This window comes from Hyla sarda, unplaced genomic scaffold (assembly GCF_029499605.1).
Source record: "Hyla sarda isolate aHylSar1 unplaced genomic scaffold, aHylSar1.hap1 scaffold_721, whole genome shotgun sequence".
Classification (NCBI taxonomy): Eukaryota; Metazoa; Chordata; class Amphibia; order Anura; family Hylidae; genus Hyla; species Hyla sarda.
In genome coordinates, this window is record NW_026610742.1 from 1 (window position 1) to 21,098 (window position 21,098).

General features: G+C 46.2%; 9 non-coding genes across 9 annotated transcripts; all 9 read right to left on the bottom strand.

Moving 5' to 3' along the window:
• Nucleotides 1-611: 611 nt before the first annotated feature.
• LOC130344495 (U2 spliceosomal RNA) lies at nucleotides 612-802 on the bottom strand. The gene has a single exon (XR_008883411.1). It is a non-coding gene; the product is annotated as a U2 spliceosomal RNA (small nuclear RNA).
• A 2,096-nt stretch (nucleotides 803-2,898) lies between these two features.
• On the bottom strand, nucleotides 2,899-3,089 carry LOC130344507 (U2 spliceosomal RNA). Its single transcript, XR_008883422.1, has one exon. It is a non-coding gene; the product is annotated as a U2 spliceosomal RNA (small nuclear RNA).
• A 2,092-nt stretch (nucleotides 3,090-5,181) lies between these two features.
• Nucleotides 5,182-5,372, bottom strand: LOC130344446 (U2 spliceosomal RNA). The gene has a single exon (XR_008883371.1). It is a non-coding gene; the product is annotated as a U2 spliceosomal RNA (small nuclear RNA).
• A 2,096-nt stretch (nucleotides 5,373-7,468) lies between these two features.
• LOC130344458 (U2 spliceosomal RNA) lies at nucleotides 7,469-7,659 on the bottom strand. The gene has a single exon (XR_008883380.1). It is a non-coding gene; the product is annotated as a U2 spliceosomal RNA (small nuclear RNA).
• Nucleotides 7,660-9,747: 2,088 nt separating this feature from the next.
• LOC130344462 (U2 spliceosomal RNA) lies at nucleotides 9,748-9,938 on the bottom strand. Its single transcript, XR_008883381.1, has one exon. It is a non-coding gene; the product is annotated as a U2 spliceosomal RNA (small nuclear RNA).
• Nucleotides 9,939-12,022: 2,084 nt separating this feature from the next.
• Nucleotides 12,023-12,213, bottom strand: LOC130344511 (U2 spliceosomal RNA). The gene has a single exon (XR_008883425.1). It is a non-coding gene; the product is annotated as a U2 spliceosomal RNA (small nuclear RNA).
• Nucleotides 12,214-14,293: 2,080 nt separating this feature from the next.
• Nucleotides 14,294-14,484, bottom strand: LOC130344439 (U2 spliceosomal RNA). Its single transcript, XR_008883368.1, has one exon. It is a non-coding gene; the product is annotated as a U2 spliceosomal RNA (small nuclear RNA).
• Nucleotides 14,485-16,584: 2,100 nt separating this feature from the next.
• On the bottom strand, nucleotides 16,585-16,775 carry LOC130344463 (U2 spliceosomal RNA). Its single transcript, XR_008883382.1, has one exon. It is a non-coding gene; the product is annotated as a U2 spliceosomal RNA (small nuclear RNA).
• A 2,083-nt stretch (nucleotides 16,776-18,858) lies between these two features.
• On the bottom strand, nucleotides 18,859-19,049 carry LOC130344465 (U2 spliceosomal RNA). The gene has a single exon (XR_008883383.1). It is a non-coding gene; the product is annotated as a U2 spliceosomal RNA (small nuclear RNA).
• Between the last annotated feature and the right edge of the window lie 2,049 nt (nucleotides 19,050-21,098).

The window sequence follows — 21,098 nt, forward strand, 5'->3', positions numbered from 1 at the left end:
AGACAGCCAGCTGATGACCAATCCATTAGTGCAATGGATGGCTGGAAGCATTTGTCTTTGCCTTTGCAATACCACAGAAGCAATGCATGGTCAATGTACAGCAATGACACACCTGTGTGAACAGCCAGGAGACCCCCCCCCCCCCCCCATGTTATGTTACATAGTTACATAGTTAGTACGGTCGAAAAAAGACATATGTCCATCAAGTTCAACCAGGGAATTAAGGGGTAGGGGTGTGGCGCGATATTGGGGAAGGGATGAGATTTTATATTTCTTCATAAGCATTAATCTTATTTTGTCAATTAGGAACATTCAGCACCCACCCGCTATCAAGGCAGCTGCCTATCATGTCATGCCCTACCTGCACAGGTGTGCTGGCTACTCAAATGATCCAATTAAGGAGGCCATTTAGTCAGCAGCAGCAGAAGTCCTGTGCCTGGACGCTCCAACAGCGGCCAGACACAAGCAGAAGCAGAAGCAGCAGAAGCAGCAGCAGCACCACCTTTTGTTTTTTGGCTGCAGCAGCAGCAAGGCCCACAGGGCTGGCTAGCTGGCTAGCCAGCAAGCAGGTAGCAATGAAAGTAGGAATCTTTCTTTTTAACCCTGTAAGGGGGTGGTGCACTGTACCCGAAGATACTGCCATATCGGGTCAATGCATAGGGCGACGGAAGCAAGCTTCGAAATCGGCCCCCGTTCTCAAAAATCCATTTAATATATGGTCCCCAGATAGGGGACGTATCAGATATTAAACTGATAAGAACAGATACTACACTTGATCTTAGCCAAAAGGCCGAGAAGCGATAACCGTGAAAGGGGCGGGCCCAACAAGGTGCCCTTCATGGGCACTATCACTGCTTGCTGTCAGGGAGGCTGCCAGACAATTTTCCATGCACACTCTGGGCTGGGGGGCAGTCAACCACCAGTACACACAGCAGAACCTAAACCCATACCATTATTGCTAAGCAGCAAGACAGGGGCCCATTGCACTCCCACGGGGCCTTTTTAAATGCAATCCATAACCCGGATTTGCCAGGAACCCTTCTTACTCCTCCTACTTGCATGTGACACTGGGCTTAGGATCTGCATAGGAAACACACACACAAGCACACACCTACCTTTGTTGCCTGCAGATGCCTCCTTGGCTGTCCCCAAACGGTATCAAACCAACACCCACGGGAAGCTGTAAGCATAGAGGACATGCCTGCACCCCATTGGACTTACCTGTGTGGGTTAAACCCGGGTTATTTGACAACCTATGGCGGTGATGGTTCTGCTCAGGCAGAGCAGTGCTGATGCTCCTCATAAAGCTGTCGCTGCTGTGAAGGTTCTAGGTGACATCACAAATCCCTATGGTTACATACACAACAAAGCTGGGTTGTTGTTGTTTACACTCTGCAAGGCCTGTGGAAGTGAGTGACATCATAGCACTGTAGTTCTGAGGGTTCTAGATGGATGCAACAATCTCCTGTTGCTTCTATGAAGGCCATAATAGACGACATCACCAAACAGCTCCATAGTCACATACACAGCAAAGGAGAGATGTTGTTTACACCTAGTGATGTCAGTGGTATTGAGTGACATCACAGCACAGTGCTAAGGCTCCTGGGCCTGGACACAGCAGCGGCTGCAATATCTCAACGGAGAATACGTTTATATATATGTGTGTGTGTGCGCGTATATATATATATATATATATATATATATATATATATATATATATATATTTCTCCGCCGAAATCACTTTTAAACCCATTTCCACCTTTTTTTCCCTTCTCTTCCTCTTACTTTTTTTTCACGTTTTTTTACGTTTTTCTCCTTTTCGCCTCTTTTCTGGGCGTATTATTCTTCTTTTTCTTCTTTTTTTTCGTCTAATGCATACCCCATCAGTGCAGCAATGCTTATTCAATACCGCCAGCAGATGGAGACACTGGGGGATAATTTTCTAAGGATTTATACTGATTTTTCCTGTCTGAATTTGTCGCACAGAAAGTTGCAGGCCAAATATGTGTGACATTTCTGCGACTTTAGCTTCTAGAGCATTTTTACAACATTATACATAGGTGCTGAATACATAAAAAGCGACTGTTCAGCGACAGACAAGTCGCATCGGCTGAAAGTAGGCCAGAATGTCAGTCCATGTTGGAGCAGGTTTAGATACAGTCTAAAGTATAGATCTCAAAGTCTGTGCACAGAATTTAGCAAGGGCCTCGCACCTTCTGATGCATCAGGTAGGTGCACAATAGCATAGCCTAACCCTCTGTACTTTGGTCTATATTGATGCGGGACATAGACAGCCAGCTGATGACCAATCCATTAGTGCAATGGATGGCTGGAAGCATTTGTCTTTGCCTTTGCAATACCACAGAAGCAATGCATGGTCAATGTACAGCAATGACACACCTGTGTGAACAGCCAGGAGACCCCCCCCCCCCCCCATGTTATGTTACATAGTTACATAGTTAGTACGGTCGAAAAAAGACATATGTCCATCAAGTTCAACCAGGGAATTAAGGGGTAGGGGTGTGGCGCGATATTGGGGAAGGGATGAGATTTTATATTTCTTCATAAGCATTAATCTTATTTTGTCAATTAGGAACATTCAGCACCCACCCGCTATCAAGGCAGCTGCCTATCATGTCATGCCCTACCTGCACAGGTGTGCTGGCTACTCAAATGATCCAATTAAGGAGGCCATTTAGTCAGCAGCAGCAGAAGTCCTGTGCCTGGACGCTCCAACAGCGGCCAGACACAAGCAGAAGCAGAAGCACCAGAAGCAGCAGCAGCACCACCTTTTGTTTTTTGGCTGCAGCAGCAGCAAGGCCCACAGGGCTGGCTAGCTGGCTAGCCAGCAAGCAGGTAGCAATGAAAGTAGGAATCTTTCTTTTTAACCCTGTAAGGGGGTGGTGCACTGTACCCGAAGATACTGCCATATCGGGTCAATGCATAGGGCGACGGAAGCAAGCTTCGAAATCGGCCCCCGTTCTCAAAAATCCATTTAATATATGGTCCCCAGATAGGGGACGTATCAGATATTAAACTGATAAGAACAGATACTACACTTGATCTTAGCCAAAAGGCCGAGAAGCGATAACCGTGAAAGGGGCGGGCCCAACAAGGTGCCCTTCATGGGCACTATCACTGCTTGCTGTCAGGGAGGCTGCCAGACAATTTTCCATGCACACTCTGGGCTGGGGGGCAGTCAACCACCAGTACACACAGCAGAACCTAAACCCATACCATTATTGCTAAGCAGCAAGACAGGGGCCCATTGCACTCCCACGGGGCCTTTTTAAATGCAATCCATAACCCGGATTTGCCAGGAACCCTTCTTACTCCTCCTACTTGCATGTGACACTGGGCTTAGGATCTGCATAGGAAACACACACACAAGCACACACCTACCTTTGTTGCCTGCAGATGCCTCCTTGGCTGTCCCCAAACGGTATCAAACCAACACCCACGGGAAGCTGTAAGCATAGAGGACATGCCTGCACCCCATTGGACTTACCTGTGTGGGTTAAACCCGGGTTATTTGACAACCTATGGCGGTGATGGTTCTGCTCAGGCAGAGCAGTGCTGATGCTCCTCATAAAGCTGTCGCTGCTGTGAAGGTTCTAGGTGACATCACAAATCCCTATGGTTACATACACAACAAAGCTGGGTTGTTGTTGTTTACACTCTGCAAGGCCTGTGGAAGTGAGTGACATCATAGCACTGTAGTTCTGAGGGTTCTAGATGGATGCAACAATCTCCTGTTGCTTCTATGAAGGCCATAATAGACGACATCACCAAACAGCTCCATAGTCACATACACAGCAAAGGAGAGATGTTGTTTACACCTAGTGATGTCAGTGGTATTGAGTGACATCACAGCACAGTGCTAAGGCTCCTGGGCCTGGACACAGCAGCGGCTGCAATATCTCAACGGAGAATACGTTTATATATATGTGTGTGTGTGCGCGTATATATATATATATATATATATATATATATATATATATATATATTTCTCCGCCGAAATCACTTTTAAACCCATTTCCACCTTTTTTTCCCTTCTCTTCCTCTTACTTTTTTTTCACGTTTTTTTACGTTTTTCTCCTTTTCGCCTCTTTTCTGGGCGTATTATTCTTCTTTTTCTTCTTTTTTTTCGTCTAATGCATACCCCATCAGTGCAGCAATGCTTATTCAATACCGCCAGCAGATGGAGACACTGGGGGATAATTTTCTAAGGATTTATACTGATTTTTCCTGTCTGAATTTGTCGCACAGAAAGTTGCAGGCCAAATATGTGTGACATTTCTGCGACTTTAGCTTCTAGAGCATTTTTACAACATTATACATAGGTGCTGAATACATAAAAAGCGACTGTTCAGCGACAGACAAGTCGCATCGGCTGAAAGTAGGCCAGAATGTCAGTCCATGTTGGAGCAGGTTTAGATACAGTCTAAAGTATAGATCTCAAAGTCTGTGCACAGAATTTAGCAAGGGCCTCGCACCTTCTGATGCATCAGGTAGGTGCACAATAGCATAGCCTAACCCTCTGTACTTTGGTCTATATTGATGCGGGACATAGACAGCCAGCTGATGACCAATCCATTAGTGCAATGGATGGCTGGAAGCATTTGTCTTTGCCTTTGCAATACCACAGAAGCAATGCATGGTCAATGTACAGCAATGACACACCTGTGTGAACAGCCAGGAGACCCCCCCCCCCCCCCATGTTATGTTACATAGTTACATAGTTAGTACGGTCGAAAAAAGACATATGTCCATCAAGTTCAACCAGGGAATTAAGGGGTAGGGGTGTGGCGCGATATTGGGGAAGGGATGAGATTTTATATTTCTTCATAAGCATTAATCTTATTTTGTCAATTAGGAACATTCAGCACCCACCCGCTATCAAGGCAGCTGCCTATCATGTCATGCCCTACCTGCACAGGTGTGCTGGCTACTCAAATGATCCAATTAAGGAGGCCATTTAGTCAGCAGCAGCAGAAGTCCTGTGCCTGGACGCTCCAACAGCGGCCAGACACAAGCAGAAGCAGAAGCAGCAGAAGCAGCAGCAGCACCACCTTTTGTTTTTTGGCTGCAGCAGCAGCAAGGCCCACAGGGCTGGCTAGCTGGCTAGCCAGCAAGCAGGTAGCAATGAAAGTAGGAATCTTTCTTTTTAACCCTGTAAGGGGGTGGTGCACTGTACCCGAAGATACTGCCATATCGGGTCAATGCATAGGGCGACGGAAGCAAGCTTCGAAATCGGCCCCCGTTCTCAAAAATCCATTTAATATATGGTCCCCAGATAGGGGACGTATCAGATATTAAACTGATAAGAACAGATACTACACTTGATCTTAGCCAAAAGGCCGAGAAGCGATAACCGTGAAAGGGGCGGGCCCAACAAGGTGCCCTTCATGGGCACTATCACTGCTTGCTGTCAGGGAGGCTGCCAGACAATTTTCCATGCACACTCTGGGCTGGGGGGCAGTCAACCACCAGTACACACAGCAGAACCTAAACCCATACCATTATTGCTAAGCAGCAAGACAGGGGCCCATTGCACTCCCACGGGGCCTTTTTAAATGCAATCCATAACCCGGATTTGCCAGGAACCCTTCTTACTCCTCCTACTTGCATGTGACACTGGGCTTAGGATCTGCATAGGAAACACACACACAAGCACACACCTACCTTTGTTGCCTGCAGATGCCTCCTTGGCTGTCCCCAAACGGTATCAAACCAACACCCACGGGAAGCTGTAAGCATAGAGGACATGCCTGCACCCCATTGGACTTACCTGTGTGGGTTAAACCCGGGTTATTTGACAACCTATGGCGGTGATGGTTCTGCTCAGGCAGAGCAGTGCTGATGCTCCTCATAAAGCTGTCGCTGCTGTGAAGGTTCTAGGTGACATCACAAATCCCTATGGTTACATACACAACAAAGCTGGGTTGTTGTTGTTTACACTCTGCAAGGCCTGTGGAAGTGAGTGACATCATAGCACTGTAGTTCTGAGGGTTCTAGATGGATGCAACAATCTCCTGTTGCTTCTATGAAGGCCATAATAGACGACATCACCAAACAGCTCCATAGTCACATACACAGCAAAGGAGAGATGTTGTTTACACCTAGTGATGTCAGTGGTATTGAGTGACATCACAGCACAGTGCTAAGGCTCCTGGGCCTGGACACAGCAGCGGCTGCAATATCTCAACGGAGAATACGTTTATATATATGTGTGTGTGTGCGCGTATATATATATATATATATATATATATATATATATATATATATATATTTCTCCGCCGAAATCACTTTTAAACCCATTTCCACCTTTTTTTCCCTTCTCTTCCTCTTACTTTTTTTTCACGTTTTTTTACGTTTTTCTCCTTTTCGCCTCTTTTCTGGGCGTATTATTCTTCTTTTTCTTCTTTTTTTTCGTCTAATGCATACCCCATCAGTGCAGCAATGCTTATTCAATACCGCCAGCAGATGGAGACACTGGGGGATAATTTTCTAAGGATTTATACTGATTTTTCCTGTCTGAATTTGTCGCACAGAAAGTTGCAGGCCAAATATGTGTGACATTTCTGCGACTTTAGCTTCTAGAGCATTTTTACAACATTATACATAGGTGCTGAATACATAAAAAGCGACTGTTCAGCGACAGACAAGTCGCATCGGCTGAAAGTAGGCCAGAATGTCAGTCCATGTTGGAGCAGGTTTAGATACAGTCTAAAGTATAGATCTCAAAGTCTGTGCACAGAATTTAGCAAGGGCCTCGCACCTTCTGATGCATCAGGTAGGTGCACAATAGCATAGCCTAACCCTCTGTACTTTGGTCTATATTGATGCGGGACATAGACAGCCAGCTGATGACCAATCCATTAGTGCAATGGATGGCTGGAAGCATTTGTCTTTGCCTTTGCAATACCACAGAAGCAATGCATGGTCAATGTACAGCAATGACACACCTGTGTGAACAGCCAGGAGACCCCCCCCCCCCCCCCCATGTTATGTTACATAGTTACATAGTTAGTACGGTCGAAAAAAGACATATGTCCATCAAGTTCAACCAGGGAATTAAGGGGTAGGGGTGTGGCGCGATATTGGGGAAGGGATGAGATTTTATATTTCTTCATAAGCATTAATCTTATTTTGTCAATTAGGAACATTCAGCACCCACCCGCTATCAAGGCAGCTGCCTATCATGTCATGCCCTACCTGCACAGGTGTGCTGGCTACTCAAATGATCCAATTAAGGAGGCCATTTAGTCAGCAGCAGCAGAAGTCCTGTGCCTGGACGCTCCAACAGCGGCCAGACACAAGCAGAAGCAGAAGCAGCAGAAGCAGCAGCAGCACCACCTTTTGTTTTTTGGCTGCAGCAGCAGCAAGGCCCACAGGGCTGGCTAGCTGGCTAGCCAGCAAGCAGGTAGCAATGAAAGTAGGAATCTTTCTTTTTAACCCTGTAAGGGGGTGGTGCACTGTACCCGAAGATACTGCCATATCGGGTCAATGCATAGGGCGACGGAAGCAAGCTTCGAAATCGGCCCCCGTTCTCAAAAATCCATTTAATATATGGTCCCCAGATAGGGGACGTATCAGATATTAAACTGATAAGAACAGATACTACACTTGATCTTAGCCAAAAGGCCGAGAAGCGATAACCGTGAAAGGGGCGGGCCCAACAAGGTGCCCTTCATGGGCACTATCACTGCTTGCTGTCAGGGAGGCTGCCAGACAATTTTCCATGCACACTCTGGGCTGGGGGGCAGTCAACCACCAGTACACACAGCAGAACCTAAACCCATACCATTATTGCTAAGCAGCAAGACAGGGGCCCATTGCACTCCCACGGGGCCTTTTTAAATGCAATCCATAACCCGGATTTGCCAGGAACCCTTCTTACTCCTCCTACTTGCATGTGACACTGGGCTTAGGATCTGCATAGGAAACACACACACAAGCACACACCTACCTTTGTTGCCTGCAGATGCCTCCTTGGCTGTCCCCAAACGGTATCAAACCAACACCCACGGGAAGCTGTAAGCATAGAGGACATGCCTGCACCCCATTGGACTTACCTGTGTGGGTTAAACCCGGGTTATTTGACAACCTATGGCGGTGATGGTTCTGCTCAGGCAGAGCAGTGCTGATGCTCCTCATAAAGCTGTCACTGCTGTGAAGGTTCTAGGTGACATCACAAATCCCTATGGTTACATACACAACAAAGCTGGGTTGTTGTTGTTTACACTCTGCAAGGCCTGTGGAAGTGAGTGACATCATAGCACTGTAGTTCTGAGGGTTCTAGATGGATGCAACAATCTCCTGTTGCTTCTATGAAGGCCATAATAGACGACATCACCAAACAGCTCCATAGTCACATACACAGCAAAGGAGAGATGTTGTTTACACCTAGTGATGTCAGTGGTATTGAGTGACATCACAGCACAGTGCTAAGGCTCCTGGGCCTGGACACAGCAGCGGCTGCAATATCTCAACGGAGAATACGTTTATATATATGTGTGTGTGTGCGCGTATATATATATATATATATATATATATATATATATTTCTCCGCCGAAATCACTTTTAAACCCATTTCCACCTTTTTTTCCCTTCTCTTCCTCTTACTTTTTTTTCACGTTTTTTTACGTTTTTCTCCTTTTCGCCTCTTTTCTGGGCGTATTATTCTTCTTTTTCTTCTTTTTTTTCGTCTAATGCATACCCCATCAGTGCAGCAATGCTTATTCAATACCGCCAGCAGATGGAGACACTGGGGGATAATTTTCTAAGGATTTATACTGATTTTTCCTGTCTGAATTTGTCGCACAGAAAGTTGCAGGCCAAATATGTGTGACATTTCTGCGACTTTAGCTTCTAGAGCATTTTTACAACATTATACATAGGTGCTGAATACATAAAAAGCGACTGTTCAGCGACAGACAAGTCGCATCGGCTGAAAGTAGGCCAGAATGTCAGTCCATGTTGGAGCAGGTTTAGATACAGTCTAAAGTATAGATCTCAAAGTCTGTGCACAGAATTTAGCAAGGGCCTCGCACCTTCTGATGCATCAGGTAGGTGCACAATAGCATAGCCTAACCCTCTGTACTTTGGTCTATATTGATGCGGGACATAGACAGCCAGCTGATGACCAATCCATTAGTGCAATGGATGGCTGGAAGCATTTGTCTTTGCCTTTGCAATACCACAGAAGCAATGCATGGTCAATGTACAGCAATGACACACCTGTGTGAACAGCCAGGAGACCCCCCCCCCCCCCCCCCCCCATGTTATGTTACATAGTTACATAGTTAGTACGGTCGAAAAAAGACATATGTCCATCAAGTTCAACCAGGGAATTAAGGGGTAGGGGTGTGGCGCGATATTGGGGAAGGGATGAGATTTTATATTTCTTCATAAGCATTAATCTTATTTTGTCAATTAGGAACATTCAGCACCCACCCGCTATCAAGGCAGCTGCCTATCATGTCATGCCCTACCTGCACAGGTGTGCTGGCTACTCAAATGATCCAATTAAGGAGGCCATTTAGTCAGCAGCAGCAGAAGTCCTGTGCCTGGACGCTCCAACAGCGGCCAGACACAAGCAGAAGCAGAAGCAGCAGAAGCAGCAGCAGCACCACCTTTTGTTTTTTGGCTGCAGCAGCAGCAAGGCCCACAGGGCTGGCTAGCTGGCTAGCCAGCAAGCAGGTAGCAATGAAAGTAGGAATCTTTCTTTTTAACCCTGTAAGGGGGTGGTGCACTGTACCCGAAGATACTGCCATATCGGGTCAATGCATAGGGCGACGGAAGCAAGCTTCGAAATCGGCCCCCGTTCTCAAAAATCCATTTAATATATGGTCCCCAGATAGGGGACGTATCAGATATTAAACTGATAAGAACAGATACTACACTTGATCTTAGCCAAAAGGCCGAGAAGCGATAACCGTGAAAGGGGCGGGCCCAACAAGGTGCCCTTCATGGGCACTATCACTGCTTGCTGTCAGGGAGGCTGCCAGACAATTTTCCATGCACACTCTGGGCTGGGGGGCAGTCAACCACCAGTACACACAGCAGAACCTAAACCCATACCATTATTGCTAAGCAGCAAGACAGGGGCCCATTGCACTCCCACGGGGCCTTTTTAAATGCAATCCATAACCCGGATTTGCCAGGAACCCTTCTTACTCCTCCTACTTGCATGTGACACTGGGCTTAGGATCTGCATAGGAAACACACACACAAGCACACACCTACCTTTGTTGCCTGCAGATGCCTCCTTGGCTGTCCCCAAACGGTATCAAACCAACACCCACGGGAAGCTGTAAGCATAGAGGACATGCCTGCACCCCATTGGACTTACCTGTGTGGGTTAAACCCGGGTTATTTGACAACCTATGGCGGTGATGGTTCTGCTCAGGCAGAGCAGTGCTGATGCTCCTCATAAAGCTGTCGCTGCTGTGAAGGTTCTAGGTGACATCACAAATCCCTATGGTTACATACACAACAAAGCTGGGTTGTTGTTGTTTACACTCTGCAAGGCCTGTGGAAGTGAGTGACATCATAGCACTGTAGTTCTGAGGGTTCTAGATGGATGCAACAATCTCCTGTTGCTTCTATGAAGGCCATAATAGACGACATCACCAAACAGCTCCATAGTCACATACACAGCAAAGGAGAGATGTTGTTTACACCTAGTGATGTCAGTGGTATTGAGTGACATCACAGCACAGTGCTAAGGCTCCTGGGCCTGGACACAGCAGCGGCTGCAATATCTCAACGGAGAATACGTTTATATATATGTGTGTGTGTGCGCGTATATATATATATATATATATATATATATATATATATATATTTCTCCGCCGAAATCACTTTTAAACCCATTTCCACCTTTTTTTCCCTTCTCTTCCTCTTACTTTTTTTTCACGTTTTTTTACGTTTTTCTCCTTTTCGCCTCTTTTCTGGGCGTATTATTCTTCTTTTTCTTCTTTTTTTTCGTCTAATGCATACCCCATCAGTGCAGCAATGCTTATTCAATACCGCCAGCAGATGGAGACACTGGGGGATAATTTTCTAAGGATTTATACTGATTTTTCCTGTCTGAATTTGTCGCACAGAAAGTTGCAGGCCAAATATGTGTGACATTTCTGCGACTTTAGCTTCTAGAGCATTTTTACAACATTATACATAGGTGCTGAATACATAAAAAGCGACTGTTCAGCGACAGACAAGTCGCATCGGCTGAAAGTAGGCCAGAATGTCAGTCCATGTTGGAGCAGGTTTAGATACAGTCTAAAGTATAGATCTCAAAGTCTGTGCACAGAATTTAGCAAGGGCCTCGCACCTTCTGATGCATCAGGTAGGTGCACAATAGCATAGCCTAACCCTCTGTACTTTGGTCTATATTGATGCGGGACATAGACAGCCAGCTGATGACCAATCCATTAGTGCAATGGATGGCTGGAAGCATTTGTCTTTGCCTTTGCAATACCACAGAAGCAATGCATGGTCAATGTACAGCAATGACACACCTGTGTGAACAGCCAGGAGACCCCCCCCCCCATGTTATGTTACATAGTTACATAGTTAGTACGGTCGAAAAAAGACATATGTCCATCAAGTTCAACCAGGGAATTAAGGGGTAGGGGTGTGGCGCGATATTGGGGAAGGGATGAGATTTTATATTTCTTCATAAGCATTAATCTTATTTTGTCAATTAGGAACATTCAGCACCCACCCGCTATCAAGGCAGCTGCCTATCATGTCATGCCCTACCTGCACAGGTGTGCTGGCTACTCAAATGATCCAATTAAGGAGGCCATTTAGTCAGCAGCAGCAGAAGTCCTGTGCCTGGACGCTCCAACAGCGGCCAGACACAAGCAGAAGCAGAAGCAGCAGAAGCAGCAGCAGCACCACCTTTTGTTTTTTGGCTGCAGCAGCAGCAAGGCCCACAGGGCTGGCTAGCTGGCTAGCCAGCAAGCAGGTAGCAATGAAAGTAGGAATCTTTCTTTTTAACCCTGTAAGGGGGTGGTGCACTGTACCCGAAGATACTGCCATATCGGGTCAATGCATAGTGCGACGGAAGCAAGCTTCGAAATCGGCCCCCGTTCTCAAAAATCCATTTAATATATGGTCCCCAGATAGGGGACGTATCAGATATTAAACTGATAAGAACAGATACTACACTTGATCTTAGCCAAAAGGCCGAGAAGCGATAACCGTGAAAGGGGCGGGCCCAACAAGGTGCCCTTCATGGGCACTATCACTGCTTGCTGTCAGGGAGGCTGCCAGACAATTTTCCATGCACACTCTGGGCTGGGGGGCAGTCAACCACCAGTACACACAGCAGAACCTAAACCCATACCATTATTGCTAAGCAGCAAGACAGGGGCCCATTGCACTCCCACGGGGCCTTTTTAAATGCAATCCATAACCCGGATTTGCCAGGAACCCTTCTTACTCCTCCTACTTGCATGTGACACTGGGCTTAGGATCTGCATAGGAAACACACACACAAGCACACACCTACCTTTGTTGCCTGCAGATGCCTCCTTGGCTGTCCCCAAACGGTATCAAACCAACACCCACGGGAAGCTGTAAGCATAGAGGACATGCCTGCACCCCATTGGACTTACCTGTGTGGGTTAAACCCGGGTTATTTGACAACCTATGGCGGTGATGGTTCTGCTCAGGCAGAGCAGTGCTGATGCTCCTCATAAAGCTGTCGCTGCTGTGAAGGTTCTAGGTGACATCACAAATCCCTATGGTTACATACACAACAAAGCTGGGTTGTTGTTGTTTACACTCTGCAAGGCCTGTGGAAGTGAGTGACATCATAGCACTGTAGTTCTGAGGGTTCTAGATGGATGCAACAATCTCCTGTTGCTTCTATGAAGGCCATAATAGACGACATCACCAAACAGCTCCATAGTCACATACACAGCAAAGGAGAGATGTTGTTTACACCTAGTGATGTCAGTGGTATTGAGTGACATCACAGCACAGTGCTAAGGCTCCTGGGCCTGGACACAGCAGCGGCTGCAATATCTCAACGGAGAATACGTTTATATATATGTGTGTGTGTGCGCGTATATATATATATATATATATATATATATATATATATATATATTTCTCCGCCGAAATCACTTTTAAACCCATTTCCACCTTTTTTTCCCTTCTCTTCCTCTTACTTTTTTTTCACGTTTTTTTACGTTTTTCTCCTTTTCGCCTCTTTTCTGGGCGTATTATTCTTCTTTTTCTTCTTTTTTTTCGTCTAATGCATACCCCATCAGTGCAGCAATGCTTATTCAATACCGCCAGCAGATGGAGACACTGGGGGATAATTTTCTAAGGATTTATACTGATTTTTCCTGTCTGAATTTGTCGCACAGAAAGTTGCAGGCCAAATATGTGTGACATTTCTGCGACTTTAGCTTCTAGAGCATTTTTACAACATTATACATAGGTGCTGAATACATAAAAAGCGACTGTTCAGCGACAGACAAGTCGCATCGGCTGAAAGTAGGCCAGAATGTCAGTCCATGTTGGAGCAGGTTTAGATACAGTCTAAAGTATAGATCTCAAAGTCTGTGCACAGAATTTAGCAAGGGCCTCGCACCTTCTGATGCATCAGGTAGGTGCACAATAGCATAGCCTAACCCTCTGTACTTTGGTCTATATTGATGCGGGACATAGACAGCCAGCTGATGACCAATCCATTAGTGCAATGGATGGCTGGAAGCATTTGTCTTTGCCTTTGCAATACCACAGAAGCAATGCATGGTCAATGTACAGCAATGACACACCTGTGTGAACAGCCAGGAGACCCCCCCCCCCATGTTATGTTACATAGTTACATAGTTAGTACGGTCGAAAAAAGACATATGTCCATCAAGTTCAACCAGGGAATTAAGGGGTAGGGGTGTGGCGCGATATTGGGGAAGGGATGAGATTTTATATTTCTTCATAAGCATTAATCTTATTTTGTCAATTAGGAACATTCAGCACCCACCCGCTATCAAGGCAGCTGCCTATCATGTCATGCCCTACCTGCACAGGTGTGCTGGCTACTCAAATGATCCAATTAAGGAGGCCATTTAGTCAGCAGCAGCAGAAGTCCTGTGCCTGGACGCTCCAACAGCGGCCAGACACAAGCAGAAGCAGCAGAAGCAGCAGCAGCACCACCTTTTGTTTTTTGGCTGCAGCAGCAGCAAGGCCCACAGGGCTGGCTAGCTGGCTAGCCAGCAAGCAGGTAGCAATGAAAGTAGGAATCTTTCTTTTTAACCCTGTAAGGGGGTGGTGCACTGTACCCGAAGATACTGCCATATCGGGTCAATGCATAGGGCGACGGAAGCAAGCTTCGAAATCGGCCCCCATTCTCAAAAATCCATTTAATATATGGTCCCCAGATAGGGGACGTATCAGATATTAAACTGATAAGAACAGATACTACACTTGATCTTAGCCAAAAGGCCGAGAAGCGATAACCGTGAAAGGGGCGGGCCCAACAAGGTGCCCTTCATGGGCACTATCACTGCTTGCTGTCAGGGAGGCTGCCAGACAATTTTCCATGCACACTCTGGGCTGGGGGGCAGTCAACCACCAGTACACACAGCAGAACCTAAACCCATACCATTATTGCTAAGCAGCAAGACAGGGGCCCATTGCACTCCCACGGGGCCTTTTTAAATGCAATCCATAACCCGGATTTGCCAGGAACCCTTCTTACTCCTCCTACTTGCATGTGACACTGGGCTTAGGATCTGCATAGGAAACACACACACAAGCACACACCTACCTTTGTTGCCTGCAGATGCCTCCTTGGCTGTCACCAAACGGTATCAAACCAACACCCACGGGAAGCTGTAAGCATAGAGGACATGCCTGCACCCCATTGGACTTACCTGTGTGGGTTAAACCCGGGTTATTTGACAACCTATGGCGGTGATGGTTCTGCTCAGGCAGAGCAGTGCTGATGCTCCTCATAAAGCTGTCGCTGCTGTGAAGGTTCTAGGTGACATCACAAATCCCTATGGTTACATACACAACAAAGCTGGGTTGTTATTGTTTACACTCTGCAAGGCCTGTGGAAGTGAGTGACATCATAGCACTGTAGTTCTGAGGGTTCTAGATGGATGCAACAATCTCCTGTTGCTTCTATGAAGGCCATAATAGACGACATCACCAAACAGCTCCATAGTCACATACACAGCAAAGGAGAGATGTTGTTTACACCTAGTGATGTCAGTGGTATTGAGTGACATCACAGCACAGTGCTAAGGCTCCTGGGCCTGGACACAGCAGCGGCTGCAATATCTCAACGGAGAATACGTTTATATATATGTGTGTGTGTGCGCGTATATATATATATATATATATATATATATATATATATATATATATATATATATTTCTCCGCCGAAATCACTTTTAAACCCATTTCCACCTTTTTTTCCCTTCTCTTCCTCTTACTTTTTTTTTCACGTTTTTTTAAGTTTTTCTCCTTTTCGCCTCTTTTCTGGGCGTATTATTCTTCTTTTTCTTCTTTTTTTTCGTCTAATGCATACCCCATCAGTGCAGCAATGCTTATTCAATACCGCCAGCAGATGGAGACACTGGGGGATAATTTTCTAAGGATTTATACTGATTTTTCCTGTCTGAATTTGTCGCACAGAAAGTTGCAGGCCAAATATGTGTGACATTTCTGCGACTTTAGCTTCTAGAGCATTTTTACAACATTATACATAGGTGCTGAATACATAAAAAGCGACTGTTCAGCGACAGACAAGTCGCATCGGCTGAAAGTAGGCCAGAATGTCAGTCCATGTTGGAGCAGGTTTAGATACAGTCTAAAGTATAGATCTCAAAGTCTGTGCACAGAATTTAGCAAGGGCCTCGCACCTTCTGATGCATCAGGTAGGTGCACAATAGCATAGCCTAACCCTCTGTACTTTGGTCTATATTGATGCGGGACATAGACAGCCAGCTGATGACCAATCCATTAGTGCAATGGATGGCTGGAAGCATTTGTCTTTGCCTTTGCAATACCACAGAAGCAATGCATGGTCAATGTACAGCAATGACACACCTGTGTGAACAGTCAGGAGACCCCCCCCCCCCCCATGTTATGTTACATAGTTACATAGTTAGTACGGTCGAAAAAAGACATATGTCCATCAAGTTCAACCAGGGAATTAAGGGGTAGGGGTGTGGCGCGATATTGGGGAAGGGATGAGATTTTATATTTCTTCATAAGCATTAATCTTATTTTGTCAATTAGGAACATTCAGCACCCACCCGCTATCAAGGCAGCTGTCTATCATGTCATGCCCTACCTGCACAGGTGTGCTGGCTACTCAAATGATCCAATTAAGGAGGCCATTTAGTCAGCAGCAGCAGAAGTCCTGTGCCTGGACGCTCCAACAGCGGCCAGACACAAGCAGAAGCAGAAGCAGCAGAAGCAGCAGCAGCACCACCTTTTGTTTTTTGGCTGCAGCAGCAGCAAGGCCCACAGGGCTGGCTAGCTGGCTAGCCAGCAAGCAGGTAGCAATGAAAGTAGGAATCTTTCTTTTTAACCCTGTAAGGGGGTGGTGCACTGTACCCGAAGATACTGCCATATCGGGTCAATGCATAGGGCGACGGAAGCAAGCTTCGAAATCGGCCCCCGTTCTCAAAAATCCATTTAATATATGGTCCCCAGATAGGGGACGTATCAGATATTAAACTGATAAGAACAGATACTACACTTGATCTTAGCCAAAAGGCCGAGAAGCGATAACCGTGAAAGGGGCGGGCCCAACAAGGTGCCCTTCATGGGCACTATCACTGCTTGCTGTCAGGGAGGCTGCCAGACAATTTTCCATGCACACTCTGGGCTGGGGGGCAGTCAACCACCAGTACACACAGCAGAACCTAAACCCATACCATTATTGCTAAGCAGCAAGACAGGGGCCCATTGCACTCCCACGGGGCCTTTTTAAATGCAATCCATAACCCAGATTTGCCAGGAACCCTTCTTACTCCTCCTACTTGCATGTGACACTGGGCTTAGGATCTGCATAGGAAACACACACACAAGCACACACCTACCTTTGTTGCCTGCAGATGCCTCCTTGGCTGTCCCCAAACGGTATCAAACCAACACCCACGGGAAGCTGTAAGCATAGAGGACATGCCTGCACCCCATTGGACTTACCTGTGTGGGTTAAACCCGGGTTATTTGACAACCTATGGCGGTGATGGTTCTGCTCAGGCAGAGCAGTGCTGATGCTCCTCATAAAGCTGTCGCTGCTGTGAAGGTTCTAGGTGACATCACAAATCCCTATGGCTACATACACAACAAAGCTGGGTTGTTGTTGTTTACACTCTGCAAGGCCTGTGGAAGTGAGTGACATCATAGCACTGTAGTTCTGAGGGTTCTAGATGGATGCAACAATCTCCTGTTGCTTCTATGAAGGCCATAATAGACGACATCACCAAACAGCTCCATAGTCACATACACAGCAAAGGAGAGATGTTGTTTACACCTAGTGATGTCAGTGGTATTGAGTGACATCACAGCACAGTGCTAAGGCTCCTGGGCCTGGACACAGCAGCGGCTGCAATATCTCAACGGAGAATACGTTTATATATATGTGTGTGTGTGCGCGTATATATATATATATATATATATATATATATATATATATTTCTCAGCCGAAATCACTTTTAAACCCATTTCCACCTTTTTTTCCCTTCTCTTCCTCTTACTTTTTTTTCACGTTTTTTTACGGTTTTCTCCTTTTCGCCTCTTTTCTGGGCGTATTATTCTTCTTTTTCTTCTTTTTTTTCGTCTAATGCATACCCCATCAGTGCAGCAATGCTTATTCAATACCGCCAGCAGATGGAGACACTGGGGGATAATTTTCTAAGGATTTATACTGATTTTTCCTGTCTGAATTTGTCGCACAGAAAGTTGCAGGCCAAATATGTGTGACATTTCTGCGACTTTAGCTTCTAGAGCATTTTTACAACATTATACATAGGTGCTGAATACATAAAAAGCGACTGTTCAGCGACAGACAAGTCGCATCGGCTGAAAGTAGGCGAGAATGTCAGTCCATGTTGGAGCAGGTTTAGATACAGTCTAAAGTATAGATCTCAAAGTCTGTGCACAGAATTTAGCAAGGGCCTCGCACCTTCTGATGCATCAGGTAGGTGCACAATAGCATAGCCTAACCCTCTGTACTTTGGTCTATATTGATGCGGGACATAGACAGCCAGCTGATGACCAATCCATTAGTGCAATGGATGGCTGGAAGCATTTGTCTTTGCCTTTGCAATACCACAGAAGCAATGCATGGTCAATGTACAGCAATGACACACCTGTGTGAACAGCCAGGAGACCCCCCCCCCCCCCCCCCATGTTATGTTACATAGTTACATAGTTAGTACGGTCGAAAAAAGACATATGTCCATCAAGTTCAACCAGGGAATTAAGGGGTAGGGGTGTGGCGCGATATTGGGGAAGGGATGAGATTTTATATTTCTTCATAAGCATTAATCTTATTTTGTCAATTAGGAACATTCAGCACCCACCCGCTATCAAGGCAGCTGCCTATCATGTCATGCCCTACCTGCACAGGTGTGCTGGCTACTCAAATGATCCAATTAAGGAGGCCATTTAGTCAGCAGCAGCAGAAGTCCTGTGCCTGGACGCTCCAACAGCGGCCAGACACAAGCAGAAGCAGCAGAAGCAGCAGCAGCACCACCTTTTGTTTTTTGGCTGCAGCAGCAGCAAGGCCCACAGGGCTGGCTAGCTGGCTAGCCAGCAAGCAGGTAGCAATGAAAGTAGGAATCTTTCTTTTTAACCCTGTAAGGGGGTGGTGCACTGTACCCGAAGATACTGCCATATCGGGTCAATGCATAGGGCGACGGAAGCAAGCTTCGAAATCGGCCCCCGTTCTCAAAAATCCATTTAATATATGGTCCCCAGATAGGGGACGTATCAGATATTAAACTGATAAGAACAGATACTACACTTGATCTTAGCCAAAAGGCCGAGAAGCGATAACCGTGAAAGGGGCGGGCCCAACAAGGTGCCCTTCATGGGCACTATCACTGCTTGCTGTCAGGGAGGCTGCCAGACAATTTTCCATGCACACTCTGGGCTGGGGGGCAGTCAACCACCAGTACACACAGCAGAACCTAAACCCATACCATTATTGCTAAGCAGCAAGACAGGGGCCCATTGCACTCCCACGGGGCCTTTTTAAATGCAATCCATAACCCGGATTTGCCAGGAACCCTTCTTACTCCTCCTACTTGCATGTGACACTGGGCTTAGGATCTGCATAGGAAACACACACACAAGCACACACCTACCTTTGTTGCCTGCAGATGCCTCCTTGGCTGTCCCCAAACGGTATCAAACCAACACCCACGGGAAGCTGTAAGCATAGAGGACATGCCTGCACCCCATTGGACTTACCTGTGTGGGTTAAACCCGGGTTATTTGACAACCTATGGCGGTGATGGTTCTGCTCAGGCAGAGCAGTGCTGATGCTCCTCATAAAGCTGTCGCTGCTGTGAAGGTTCTAGGTGACATCACAAATCCCTATGGTTACATACACAACAAAGCTGGGTTGTTGTTGTTTACACTCTGCAAGGCCTGTGGAAGTGAGTGACATCATAGCACTGTAGTTCTGAGGGTTCTAGATGGATGCAACAATCTCCTGTTGCTTCTATGAAGGCCATAATAGACGACATCACCAAACAGCTCCATAGTCACATACACAGCAAAGGAGAGATGTTGTTTACACCTAGTGATGTCAGTGGTATTGAGTGACATCACAGCACAGTGCTAAGGCTCCTGGGCCTGGACACAGCAGCGGCTGCAATATCTCAACGGAGAATACGTTTATATATATGTGTGTGTGTGCGCGTATATATATATATATATATATATATATATATATATATATATATTTCTCAGCCGAAATCACTTTTAAACCCATTTCCACCTTTTTTTCCCTTCTCTTCCTCTTACTTTTTTTTCACGTTTTTTTACGGTTTTCTCCTTTTCGCCTCTTTTCTGGGCGTATTATTCTTCTTTTTCTTCTTTTTTTTCGTCTAATGCATACCCCATCAGTGCAGCAATGCTTATTCAATACCGCCAGCAGATGGAGACACTGGGGGATAATTTTCTAAGGATTTATACTGATTTTTCCTGTCTGAATTTGTCGCACAGAAAGTTGCAGGCCAAATATGTGTGACATTTCTGCGACTTTAGCTTCTAGAGCATTTTTACAACATTATACATAGGTGCTGAATACATAAAAAGCGACTGTTCAGCGACAGACAAGTCGCATCGGCTGAAAGTAGGCCAGAATGTCAGTCCATGTTGGAGCAGGTTTAGATACAGTCTAAAGTATAGATCTCAAAGTCTGTGCACAGAATTAAGCAAGGGCCTCGCACCTTCTGATGCATCAGGTAGGTGCACAATAGCATAGCCTAACCCTCTGTACTTTGGTCTATATTGATGCGGGACATAGACAGCCAGCTGATGACCAATCCATTAGTGCAATGGATGGCTGGAAGCATTTGTCTTTGCCTTTGCAATACCACAGAAGCAATGCATGGTCAATGTACAGCAATGACACACCTGTGTGAACAGCCAGGAGACCCCCCCCCCCCCCCCATGTTATGTTACATAGTTACATAGTTAGTACGGTCGAAAAAAGACATATGTCCATCAAGTTCAACCAGGGAATTAAGGGGTAGGGGTGTGGCGCGATATTGGGGAAGGGATGAGATTTTATATTTCTTCATAAGCATTAATCTTATTTTGTCAATTAGGAACATTCAGCACCCACCCGCTATCAAGGCAGCTGCCTATCATGTCATGCCCTACCTGCACAGGTGTGCTGGCTACTCAAATGATCCAATTAAGGAGGCCATTTAGTCAGCAGCAGCAGAAGTCCTGTGCCTGGACGCTCCAACAGCGGCCAGACACAAGCAGAAGCAGAAGCAGCAGAAGCAGCAGCAGCACCACCTTTTGTTTTTTGGCTGCAGCAGCAGCAAGGCCCACAGGGCTGGCTAGCTGGCTAGCCAGCAAGCAG